This window comes from Siphateles boraxobius, unplaced genomic scaffold (assembly GCF_051911475.1).
Source record: "Siphateles boraxobius isolate OS27281-9 unplaced genomic scaffold, OSU_SipBor_1 23, whole genome shotgun sequence".
NCBI lineage: Eukaryota > Metazoa > Chordata > Actinopteri > Cypriniformes > Leuciscidae > Siphateles > Siphateles boraxobius.
In genome coordinates, this window is record NW_027508844.1 from 1,370,195 (window position 1) to 1,384,183 (window position 13,989).

Sequence of the window (13,989 nt, forward strand, 5' to 3'; positions counted from 1 at the left end):
AAATCAAGTTTCCATAATGTAGTGGTTATGACGTTTGCTTTACACGCGAAAGGTCCTCAGTTCAAAACTGGGCGGAAAACAAGTGGAGGCATTTTAAATTTACTGCTCCAATTCGCTACAAAACCCTTGCTTTTGAGACAGGTGAAGGCCATCGTACCAAGGAGCTGTAGGCAGACTGCCATGCCGAATGACCTCTGTTCTGTTGTTTGTGGAATTCACAGACTGTCACACTGCTTTCAGAGCAGATTATGGGAAGGAGCCATCTTCTAAAAAGCACATGCCATGATATCACGTTCGCTTTATACGCGACAGGTCCTCAGTTCAAAACTGGGTGGAAACAAGTGGAGGCATGTTAAATATAAATGCTGCAATTCGCTACAAAACCCTTACTTTTGAGACAGGTGAAGGCCATCGTACCAAGGAGCTGTAGGGAGATTGCCATGCCGAATAACCTCTGTTCTGTTGTTTGTGGAATTTACAAACTGTCACACTGCTTGCAGAGCAGATTATGGGAAGGAGGCATCTTCTAAAAAGCACATGAACCAACAATAGGTTTCTGTAGTGTAGTGGTCATCACGTTCGCCTAACACGCGAAAGGTCCTTGGTTCGAAACAGTGGTTGGATTCTGACAGAAAATTTAAACCGCTTGCCACGCTAGGTGGGTGCACCGCTCATTTCCTTTATATGCTTTTTAATAAGCGTGCACCTAAAGATTTATGTCTGCAACCTGAAGACGTGTTTGTAGTGTAGTGGTTATCACGTTCGCCTCACACGCGAAAAGTCGCTTCGCTAGAAGAGGTGGGAATGAGATCCAAACCAAGTTTCCGTAGTGTAGTGGTTATCACGTTTGCTTTACATGCAAAAGGTACTCAGTTCAAAATTGGGTGGAAACAAGTGGAGGCATGTTAAATATAAATGCTGCAATTCGCTACAAAACCCTTACTTTTAAGACAGGTGAAGGCCATCGTACCAAGGAGCTGTAGGCAGACTGCCATGCCCAATGACCTCTGTTCTGTTGTTTGTGAAATTTACAGACTGTCACAATGCTTGCAGGGCAGATTATGGGAAGGAGCCATCTTCTAAAAAGCACAATTGTCTCAACAATAGGTTTCTGTAGTGTAGTGGTCATCACATTCGCCTAACACGCGAAAGGTCCTCGGTTTGAAACCGAGCAGAAACAGTATAACAGAATAATATAATTACATGCATCTAAAAGAAACTCCTCAGATGTTTTTTCCTTCACTGTCACAGCACTCGGAGTAGAAAAACATTGAAAAATGAAAGTCAGGGGGGTGGCCTCTGGTTCAGCAGCAAGAGCGGTCTCAGCAGAAGAGGAATCCTCTAAGCATTTCTGAAATTCAGCAAAATTAGTGTAATATGCGAGCAAGAATTATAAAGTATTTGTTTTTTAATAAAAAGTCTGTTATCAAAGAACTTTAAAGGCTTACCTGAGATGGAAATGAGAACTGAGTGCCAGATGAAGACGCTTCTTGCATCCCTAGGTCTGTCTTCCTGCTTTTGTGTTTGTCAAAGTCAAGAGGCACAGGTCGACAGCCTGGGTCCACATATTGTAAGCCAAACCTCTCTCTTGTGTCCCAGCTGGAGATGTGGAAGGCTGGATATTTGGGTTGCCCAGTCACTCTTATAGATGCCCTGCTTAACTCCAACATCAAAACAGGGCAAACACTCCAGGTAAGACAAGCCCAGGCTGTTTCAGGTCCACCAGCCGCTGATAATTCCAGCGTGCGACACCAGTCATACCCTGCGCCTGGAACAGCTCAGGAGAGACGCGATTACCCGTTACCCACTGAGCCTGGTGGAAATGAAACCCCTCTTGCTGTGAAGTGCCTCTGACAGGGATCCAGATGGCCACAGCAGCTCCTTCACCCTTGACATGATTCAGTTGTAGCGTTTCACCATGTCTGTAGAGGATTCCTTCCTCCACCTCAGGGTCACTCAGGCAGCCTCTAAGGATGTGGATATGCTGAATCCAACACAATTTTAGCATCGAGGGTTTAAAAAGGAAGATGTTGTTGGGATCCTTTGCAAGATGGAAATGGTGAAGTACTTCTTCCACTCTTTGGACCAGCTCTCTAGGATGTGGCACTTTTGTCCTGCAGTGCGCTCTGATGTGCTGCTTTGTGGGATTACCAGGCTCAGTTCCACAGAACTTGTATGCTTTCCTCAGTTTCTCCAGGTCACTCTGATCTACTACAGAGAAGGCAGAAGAGAGGAAGTGGCAGAACGAGCTATACAGAGGATGGTGCTCCGAAACACATTCCCTGGTGAATCGCCGCATACAGTTAAACAAGTCTAGTTTAACCACCATGTCCTCATTGTACTTCTGGCAAGCGGCATTTACATTCTTGAGGTTTCCTGATGTAACCTCTGCCACAGTAGCTTCAGTGGTCCTCCAAGCTTCCCACTGCTGGTGCTCATACTGTCCTGGGTCCATCACTCTGAAAGCAGCACAGCAGTCCCTAAGTACATAAAAGGGAAATACATTTTAATGTATTCATTACCTTTGCTTAGACATCTTGATGTGATGTGTGATGAGATGTGATTATTCTTACCTGTCCACCCACTGGTACTTGGCCTTGGGTATGGAGAGCTCCACACCGAGGCAGCCATCTGCGGCGCCATTTTGGTTATAGAACAAGATTTATCTGACGCTTTTATCCAAAGCGACTTACAATTGCTATATTTCGCACGCCTCTGGAGCAACTAGGGGTTAAGTGTCTCGCGGTGGATTTGAACCCCGGTCTCTCACACCAAAGGCATGTGTATTATCCACTGCGACATCACCACCCCTATATGCCAGCAGCACTGTAGCGATTGGCCATCCCACAGTACATTGAAGTCAAGGATTGCTCACTCTCAGACTGCAGCATCACCCAGGACAGGATCATCCAGTTCTCGTTCATCACAGCGTAGGATGACATTGTGCCAGATGAGAGGGTCACTTTTCTAGCAACTTTGCGTGTGTGATCTGATCTGAACACCTGTCCAAAAGTTCCTTGAAGGAGCTGAGTGAGAGCTGCCTCTTGCCGGTGATATTCCTGAAGCAGGCACTCCACCAGATAATGTGCAGACACAGACACCCCATGCCACCCATCAGTATCTTCGTAACCCCCAAACGAAGCAGGTGTGTCATCCTTCCTCAATGCTCCTGTGATGGTTTTCTGGCCATACAGCCCTGCTTCAGCATCCCTGACGTTCTGCACAATGAGAAGGTAAGCCAGGTGGGCTCTTTCAAACTTAAGGTGAAGCACCTCAGACAGCTGGTTGGCCATGTCATTAGGGGATTTTCCAGAGCGCCTCAGTTCATCCATCACAGTTTTACAGATTGCCTTCTTATGGGTGAGGAAGGTTGGCAAGATGTTTCTGAATCGCTGTGGTAGCATGTCCACCCACTGAGGTTTATCAGCGAACCAGTATTTTTTACATGCCTTACAGCACAGACGTGAAGCAAGGATGTAATATTGCCCACTAGTGCCAAGGATCACTCGGGGTCTTCCCACACCTGAGGACACAACATGAGGATTTGGACAGCTGTAGAGACAGGGCAGGATGTAGTTGTTTCTAAGCCTTTCATTTATACTGTGCTCAGGTTTCCAAATGAAAAAGGGATGGAGCTGGAAGTACTTTGGTGACGGAAGGCCCATGTTTGTCTCTATAAGCTCAGGCTGAGGTGGATAGCGCCACAAGGAGACCATATTCATTAGGTGTCTTACTGGGTGTGATCCTGGCCAGAGCCCCATAGACTCCATCTCTATTTTCATCCAAATTCTTTGATGAATAGAGCAGTTCCAGTGGCTAATATCTTGCAAGTAGCTAGTAACAGGTGCTTCCGTCTGTGCAGACGTCAATGATGCAGGAGCTGTAGGTGCTGATTGTGCTGCAGGAGGTCGTACAGAACCATCAGTCTGTGAAGAAGGACTACACACAGGAGCTGGTGGACTGGGAGAACTAGAGACTGCATGTGATGGTGGTGAAGGCTGTGTCAGAACTGCACGGAACACAAAGCAAAGGAAATAAATGCATATATATATATATATATATGCGTGTATAACACATTTAATGCTCGTGTGTTTAACTGTCTTTACTTTTTTTGTTCAAGTAGCTGGGAACAGGGGTTTCAGTCAGTGCAGACGGCATTGGTGCAGGTGGAGGTGCTGATTGTGCTGCTTGAGGTGGTATAAAGCCTTCACCCTGTGAAGAAGGCCTACACACAGGAGCTGATGTTGATGGAGGCTGCAGCAGAGCTGCAAGGAAAAGCACAGGGAGGAAATTAAAAACATATTAAAACACTGAATGTACATGATATGTATTTGATTGTCTTGACTACATTAAATGACTAATCATTATTTATTATTTTATTCTATGTATTTTGTTATTTATTCTAGTAATGCACATTCTGATAATGTTCAAATGTCTGTAAGTAAACAGTCCACTTTTTCACAACAAATAAAAACAGTTTAAATAGCATGCATACAATTCATGAAGTGCACTCACCCTCACCACTGGTATATTCAAACCTTGACAGTAGTTAGAACAAAATAACATGTTTTTTAGAACAGGCAAGAACAGTGCCAAAACAACAAATAAGATAATTAAAAATCAGAAATGGAGGATAAGTCTGTATGTAACCGAATAAGCCTCCAAAACTGATGTGTAAAGTAACCTGTTGTAGATAAGACTGTGGATCCTGTGGCTGCAGATGATCCTAAAAATTAGGCATTATAATTTGAATGGTTTCTCTCCAGTATGTACAATTTTATACCAATTTTATAAGAATTTGACATGGGTATATATAACACACATGACACAATACTTGATTTACTTACTCAGCTGTGTGAGATATTTTGTTGGAGAAATACTCAGCATCATCCTCTCCAGTTCTTCATCCTCCTCCATTACTATAAAATATGACAAATGCATCAGTAGCTAGGCAGGCTTTAAGAATCAATATAAGCAAACTTGCATGAATTTTATTAACTCACCAGGCTGATCAGAGTCAGTAATGGAAGGAACAGGTGGTCTTGCAGCGGAAGCTGATGGTGAGGGCATCGGAGGAGTGTTTTTGGTCATCTGTTTTTGCTGCTGTTTTAAAAGATACTGCTGCAAATTGTACATTTTGCTGCCTGGCACACACTTCTGCCTCATTATAAAGAAAGCATATCCGTCTGCCCTGGTATCCCAAATCTTCCTCCAAGTGTCTTGTGCTCTGGATCCAAATCCAACAGTATTCCTCTGTCAAAACTGGCACTGCGTCTGGCCTTTGAGACAGATACTGTTTAAGATCTTCAATTTCCTTGAAGCTTCTTGAATACTCAAGAAAGGAAATGAGGCTATCCTTGCATGGACCCTCTGGGTTGAACTGCCCAGCCTGTTCTTCTTCCTCAACCTTATCGGACAGGTACAAAGCATAGCTGCCATCATTCTCTAATAACCACTTGAAAGACTTGCCCTTGTACTTGCCGAACTGAAGAATGCATTCTCCCAACACCTCTTGCTTGTCAGAGACATCCCCTCCTCTATGTAACACAACAGAACGGGCGTTCAACTTGACCAGATCTTCTCTTTGAGGTGTTGACTTGTCCTGCAGTAAAGGGTTGTCTTTAATTCTTTTTGCCTCTTCTGATGGGTCCCGGCGTAAATGGCCCGACGGGCCTTTCCTGAAAGACACTTTGACTTTCCCTGGGAAGAACACTGTTTTCTTCATGATGCTGTTCTGAAATCAGAATGTATTCATTAGTGTCTCAGCATAAGCATTTAAATACTTACAGTAACAAAATGAAATAAGACAGTTAATACTAAAGCATCAGTGATATATATAAAAGAGTTATTTTACAATGCTATAATATTCCATAATATTACTGTTTCTTAACTGAATAAATGCAGCCTTAGAGCACGTACTGTTTATTAAATTTGTATTATTTAATATTCATTATTTAAATTGCTTTAAAAATGTTTATATGTATATATAAAAAGTTAACAAGTTAACTAATTAAAAATGTTAAATTATACCATTAAATTGTACACATATATATTGTTACGGTGTTTATTCATTTTGTCATGTTTCTGGTTTGTGGTTTCTCTGTCTTTGGTCTTTTATTCAGTTTGTGCCTTGTTAATTGTAGTCTGTTATCCTAGTCATGTCATTATTAGGTCCCTTGTTTCAGGTGTGTTGTCTTGTTAGGTTGTATGGTCCCGCTCGGTGTTCTGATTTGCCCCAGCTGTGTCTTGTTCCCTTATCCCGTCTGTGTATTTAAATCCTGTCTGCTCTTTTGTTGGGGGTCAGTTATTGAATGTATGTTTTAATGTGCGTACCACGAGTATCTTGTCTGTTCCGAACCTGTAATTAAAGTCTACTGCTGCATTTAGATCCGCCTACTGCCTTTGCTTCCACGCAAATTCATAACATATATATTTGTTTGTAATTTAAATGTAATATATGTGTGTGTCTGATATTAATTACATTATAGGAGGACCAAACCCGCAGAAATTAAATGAATAAATAAACATGTAAACAAATAAAAAGATAAATTTGATAATAGGAAAATAAATAAAGGAATAAACGACTTGATAAAATAAATATGATTTATTCTTTATCAAACTAATTTTTGTATTATTTCCCTTAATTTATTTTCTGCTTTTATTTATTTGCTAATTAATATTTATATTTGGTAAGCAAAACCAACCAATCTAATTATCATGCACATCAAAAAAAATGTAAGAATAGATATAAAACTAAAGAAAGAAAAATAAAAATAAATAAAGATTAAAATAAATAAATCTGGAAATAAATACATATTGGAATAAATAAATATACAAATAAATGAATGCATAAATAAATATAAGAATAAATGGAACAAACAAATAAATAAAATAATAAATAAATACAATTAAAAATAATACAAATACATTAAAATATAAAAGCAAAAAATTATAAATTAGGGGAAAAATATAAAAAAATATATTTGATTAAAATGAATCATATTTATTTTATCAAGTCGTTTATTCCTTTATTTATTTTCCTATTATCACATTTATTTATCTATCTATTTATTCATTTATTGATTCATTCATTTTTAATTGCAGGTTTGGTCCTCCATACTACTGCACATTACATCTTACTGCACTGTTAACATATATTTTAAGCATAGTAAGAGATTATGATGAAACATTCACCTTTACAAACAAAGATACTCTTATAAAATAACAGCTGTATTCACAACGAGGAGTTTACTGTTTCTTATAGTCACAATCCATTCAACACGATAACAATACGATTACATGACAATATACATGCAATTTAAATTATAAAATATTTGAATAATAATGTATATGCGGTCACCTGAGGGAAAATCTGTCTGCAGGTAGTTTAGACAGCAACAAAACAAAACAAGTTTGCTGACAAGTCGGTAAACAAATATCTCTCCGTTCGTAAAACGGGTCTCCCCTCCTCCACTGCGAATGACTGACAGATGACACTATGCTTTTTAAACTCCCCGCCACGGAAAAGCGAAACAGCGCCAGGAAGTCTACGTGTGGCCAAAGGTATATTGCATCCGTAGTGTTAAGCACTACCATAGAGAATGAATGGGAAAAGTTAAGGGAAGTTAAGCTTAACCATTTTCGACTCCCGCCGCGAAAGGTCCTCAGTTCAAAACTGGCCGGAAACAAGTGGAGGCATTTTAAATATAAATGCTGCAATTTGCTACAAACCCTTACTTTTGAGACAGTTGAAGGCCATCACACGCGAAAGTTCTAAACTGGGCGGAAACTGTGGGTGGTTTTTGTAAAAATTTCATATGCGATTTTCTGTTGAGCAGGTCAGTACACTTGCAGGGATGTTTGTGGTTCAATCTCTTTAGAAAAGGACAAAAATAAAACAAATGACCATTGAGGTTTCCTGTACAGTAATAAAAAATGTTTTGTCTGCCAACAAAATTAGCAGCTTTTGCCATGTTAAAAACACTGGGCAGTCTATAGTTTAATTTGCTTTTGAACAAGCGTACCCTAGAAGAGGTGGGACTGACATACAAAGCATGTTTCCGTAGTGTAGTGGTTATCATGTTCGCTTTACACGCGAAAGGTTCTCAGTTCTAAACCCGGCGGAAACAAGTGGAGGCATTTTAAATATAAATGCTGCAATTCGCTACAAAACCCTTACTTTTGAGACAGATGAAGGCCATCGTACCAAGGAGCTGTAGGTAGACTGCTATGCCGAATGACCTCTATACTGTTGTTTGTGGAATTTACAGACTGTCACACTGCTTGCAGGGCAGATTATGGGAAGGAGCCATCTTCTAAAAATACTATACTATACTACTATACTATACCTCGACTATACTAACGAGGAGTTGTAGAGACCGGTAGATGTACCCGATCAGAGCGACTTCCAGGAACGGCGTCATGTGTCAAATATGAAGTGTCTGTATAAAACGTGTTACATTATTAAATTAGAGACCTTGTTTTTTAATATGGAGCCTGGTAGGTCAAGTCAATAAGTTCATGCAATTTTTTTTAAGTGCCAGGTCCAAACAAAGAGAGTTTCAGTTCATCTGCACCTGCCAGCTGCTAATGTATTGCAAAATTTCTTTGCTGACCGCACAACAGAGTTTTTCAGAGTTCCTTGGCCAATCACGTTTCGGATCTCCATCTTTGCTGAGCCAATGGCGTTCTCTGGCTTCATTACCACTACTGACATTATACTTGCATTATGGGCAGACAACTCAGCCATCAGTGTCTCACTATTCAATGCCCTCACTGAACATACACCGGACCTTCCGTCTGCCAGCAAGCGCACCCGTTTCCCTTTGAACTCATGCCCATCAAACCTGGTGACTGCCAAAGGCATCTGCGCTTTGAACTTGCAATGGAAGCACCGGTGCTTGACCCATTACTTCCTGGTCCTTCCGGACCCGCCCCATGATGTCTACATCGGTGCAGACCTTCTGATTCGCCTCCAGGCTCATATAGACATTATTAATGAGGTGTTGTGGGCCCCACTGACTTTACAGCCAGCCATTGTTCCAACCAACACTGAGAACCTCCTGTCAGGCCAGACCATTCCAGAGGTCTGCACCTTAGTCAACGAACAGGAAACCGTCGTACCAGCGTACACCAAAGGGGTCGCTGTACGGCTCATCATGCGATGTGGCCAAACCCTAAACCACACTCTGGGTTTTTTTCAACCTTCACCCGAATGCATTGAACTTGGACTCACGCTAGAGGCCACACCCCTCATCGAAGTGTCCTCCCGTGCAGTCTACATCCTTTTCAACAACTGCATGGCAATGGACATCGCCATTCCAAAAGCCTATCGGGTGGGATAGCTAGTGAGCCACGACTTTCCTGATTTTGAACTCAAATTACCAATCATTGGACCCATCCCATCTTCAATGATGCCCGAAGGGAACACAGACAACACAGTGTTCACAACACCCTTCAAGATAATCTCCATCACCTCAGTCATGCCGGAGGACAAAGACCAGGTATGCAGAACAGAACTGACAGATGACCAACACCTTGCAGTATACACTGTCTCCAAACAGCCCGCCTGCGAAACTGATGAAACTGCTGCACCTCTGCCTGCCAACACGACAGACGACACACCAACAGAGGAGCCATACCCAGGATTTGAATCTCAAGTTCAACAAATTCTAAAAGACGCTGATGCAATTAAAGATGATGCAGATCTACAAAGGCTCAAACAAGTCCTTTACAAGTTCAAAGCATCCTTTGCCAAAGACTCTTTAGATTGTGGTCTCACCAAACTCCACACCGTGCGCATCCCAACGCACCCTCAGGCTCCTCCCACTTTTGTCAGGCAGTACAAGATCCCCATCGCATCACACGAACCGGTGCAAGAGATCATCGATTCCATGCTTGAAAAAGGTGTCATCCGTCCATGCAACAGCACCTATTCTGCCCCGATCTGGCCCGTAATCAAACCAAACGGCAAGTGGCGACCCACCATTGACTACAGGAAACTGAATCAACAGGTGCCACTATCACGATGGCCCATGACCCAGCTGGAGCAAGAAATACCCAGAATCAGAGGTGTCACAATCTTCTCTACACTTGATGTGGCCTCTGGATTCTGGACCATACCCGTGCACCCAGAAGACCAGCACAAGCTAGCTTTCACTTTCGGCAACAGACAATTCACTTTCACCAGGTGTCCGTTCGGCTATGCCAACTCGCCTGCTGAGTTCAACATCTTCCTGAACAAAGCATGCCCAGATGCCAGAATGAGAGGTAACCTCATCTACGTAGACGATGTTCTAATGAAAAGCAAAACAGTGGCTGACCACTTAAAAGAGATAGACTATGTTTTGAACCAATTGTCAACTGCCGGCGCCAAGATCGCTCTCCACAAAGGACAGTGGTGTCGAACCAAGGTCAACTACGTAGACCTACTGATTGGGTCACAGGGCATCGAACCGCAGTCCAATCGCATTCAAGCCGTCCAAAACATCAAACCACCCACCAACATCTCAGAACTGCGAAGTTTTCTTGGGGTGTGTAATTACTCACGGCAGTTCATCGAAAGCTACTCAGACATTGCAAAACCTCTGACAGCCCTTCTAAAAAAAGACTGCCCATTTGTCTGGACTGAAGTTCAAGACAATGCCATGAATGAGCTGAAACATCACCTGTGCACAGCTCCATGTCTGGCTTACCCTGATCCACAAAGAGAGTTCTACTTAGAAGCTGGATTCTCCAGCCACTGTCTCAGCGCTGGCCTATACCAACGCCACGATCAAGACAAAAGAGTAGTCGCGTATGCCAGCAAGACACTCCTGCCACCAGAGACTAAATTCTCAGATTGTGAAAAAGCTCTGCTCTGCACCGTATGGGCCATCCAAAGATTCTCCAACTACATTGGAGCCCAGAAGGTTATTATAGAGACCTGCCACCAGCCTGTCATGTTCCTCAACAGCCAACGTATCAGAGATGGCGTGGTCACCAATTCATGCATTGCCACGTGGTTAATGGCCCTCCAGGGGCGCAATGTCGAGGCACGATATGCTCAGAACCACAAATCTGCGCTAGGCAACGGCCTGGCAGCCTGCCAAAACTGCTCTGATATCACACCAGCTGCGACGGTGGCTGTACAAGAACCCCAACAGCAACAACTAACCTGTCACAGGTATTTTGAAGAAAAGGCGTGCCAAGGTATGCCCACAGCCTATGTCGATGGATGCTCCTACAACCAAGAGGGCATTCGTCAAGCAGGAGCGGGTGTGCTATGGATAAATGACTGCCCGTGCCCACCTCAACACTTCAAGTTGGGCCCCCAGTCATCACAATATGCTGAGGTAGCAGCCATTCTCATAACTCTGCAAATCGCATCGACACATAACATCAGAGAACTCCTTATCTGCACAGACTCTAACTATGCCAGACTCAGTTTCACATGCCACCTTCCAGGCTGGAAACAAAATGGCTTTAAGACTTCAAAGAACAAGCCTGTCACACACCAACACCTGTTCCAGGCATGTGATGACATCACAAGCACACACAACATGATTGTCTACTGGAAAAAGGTGAAAGGACACTCGAGACAACCAGGCCTTGACAAAGACTTGAATGATAAAACTCGCCAAGACTGGCGCACTACACGGTAATCTGTGGTCACCGCCAATCCAACCACCTACCTCTAACGTGGCAGTGCTAACCCGCAGCAAAAGAACATTCCCTGCAGCAGTGCCCACCTCTCAGCCTCTAACGCTGGCTCCGCAGATGTCAAACAACGACATAGCCGACATGCAAACCTCTGACACATCTATAAAGACCTTGCTAAACCACCTCTCAGACCCCTCCAACCACCCAACCATCTGACCTCACTGACAACCCGTGCCTAAGACGACTGCATGACATCAAGCACATGCTGCGCGTGATCGAAAACATTCTGTGGTATGCACCTGATGGCATCACAGCGCCAAGGCTTGTGGTGCCACAATGCCTAAGGGGGGTCATGCTAATGTATGCCCACGACGCGCCATGTGCCGGACACCACGGCATCAGAGCCACTTATAAGACACTGAAGCAAGTGGCATACTGGCCATGCATGCAGGAACATGTGGCAGAATATGTCAGAGAATGCTTGGTCTGCTGCCAGTTTCAACCGGCAAACCCAAACCACATAGCTCCACTGCAACGCAGAAGACTCACATTCCCATGGTCAGACCTCCAAATCGACTGGGTAGGACCTCTGCCCAGGTCGACGAGGGTCAACAAATACTTTCTCACGGTTGTGTGCCAGTTCACAAAGTGGGTAGAGTGCCTTCCAGCACCCAACGATACTGCCCAGACCACGGCATACCTCCTGATGAACCACATCTTCTCCAGGTTCGGACTGCCACTGACAGTCAACTCAGATAGAGGCACTCACTTCACAGCTGAGATTATGCAGCAGATCTGGAAACTCCTGGGAGTTCAAGTTCAACTACACGTCAGCCATCATCCGATCTCATCTGGCCAAGTGGAACGTTCAAACCGGACCGTGGTCAGTATGCTGAAAAAGTATGTGTCTGCCAATCAGAAAGACTGGGATGTGAAACTCCCGCTGGTGTTAATGGCCCTCAGGGCCACCCCGCAGGACTCAACTCACGTGTCTCCCTTCGAACTAATGACTGGGCGGCAAATGACACTGCCACTGCATCTGTTGTATCAGCCAGGAGACTCCAACCTAGTGACAGCCTGCACCACTCACCAGTACCTCGACGAGCTACACCAGCACCTGAAAGCCACCTTTTGCCTTCGCCCAACAACAGCTTCAAAAGAGTGCCGAAGGCCAGAAAGCATACTATGACCAGAAAGCGTCAAACAAGGAACTGGACGTGGGCGACAGGGTCTGGTATCATAGCTTCACACAACCATCCCACATAGCCTCCCATCGGCTGTCAAAGAAATTCCTGCCCCACTGGACAGGACCTCATGAGATCGTTGACAAACTCTCCCCGGTGGCGTACCGAATCCAACTAAGCCGGGGACAGAAAGATGCAGTTTTCAAATGGGTCCACCGCAATCAAATTAAAAGACATGTGGCTGCGGGAAGGGAAAGGCGGGGAGGGGCCAATGCAAACTAACCTGATTACCGTCCTAGGAGCGAAAAGACTGTCCTGTCCAACCAAGGACAACCCTCGCTGACCTACTCCCTCTCTCTCTCCCCCTTTCTCTCCCCCTCTACCCTTTTTGCTCTCACCAGGATGCTGCTGTGGTTTGCCATCCTGTGCCTTCAGTCGACCAGAGGCCAGCCGCAATCGGAGATCATCTCACCAGGTCCGGCATCAGGCATCGTCCTGAGGGAACAACCGGGACTCCTGATCACCAACTGCCGGACCCACACCCAGAAAGTATATGTTCGACTAGACCCGCGTAATGTTTACAGAGCACATTACCCCAGCGCAGTGGCCCAATACAGTTGGGCCGGTGCCCGATGGACAGAGGACTCCCTCACTCACGCTGAGGCCGATGTCAGGCACATGCTCAACCAACTTGAGAAAATGACTGTCACACAAGCGGAGCTAAGTGGACACAACCGCCGCTCCAAACGGTTCCTTGGAGCTTTGCTCGGAGCCGGCGCTGCCGTCGGAACTCTGTTTAACATCGGTATGTCTAGTGTCAACTCAGTGAACTTAGCCACCGTGAGACGGCACGTGGCCGAAATTCGGACTGAAATCCCACAGATAAAAGAGCAACTCAACACACAAAGTGCCTCCCTTCAGACCATCGGCAAGACTTTGAGGGGAACTGTGGTGGTTCTCAACACTCACAGCGTCCTGCTGACCCAGACCGTGAACTCTATGAAACAGCTGTTTACGGTTTTCCAGAATGACTTTGCTCAAACTCAGCTGGTCACAGCCCTGATGGCAGACATGCTGCGGGAGGTGAGCTCTTCCATTGACAGCCTAGCCATGGGAAGGATTCCACCGTACCTGATACCCTTAAGCCTTGTCCAAACGGTGCTGG

The 13,989-nt window shown here is 44.6% G+C and overlaps 1 non-coding gene across 1 annotated transcript; it reads left to right on the forward strand.

Annotated features, from left to right (window-relative positions):
• Positions 1 to 1,107: 1,107 nt before the first annotated feature.
• Positions 1,108 to 1,180, forward strand: trnav-aac (transfer RNA valine (anticodon AAC)). The gene has a single exon. It is a non-coding gene; the product is annotated as a tRNA-Val (tRNA).
• The last annotated feature ends 12,809 nt before the right edge of the window (positions 1,181 to 13,989 follow it).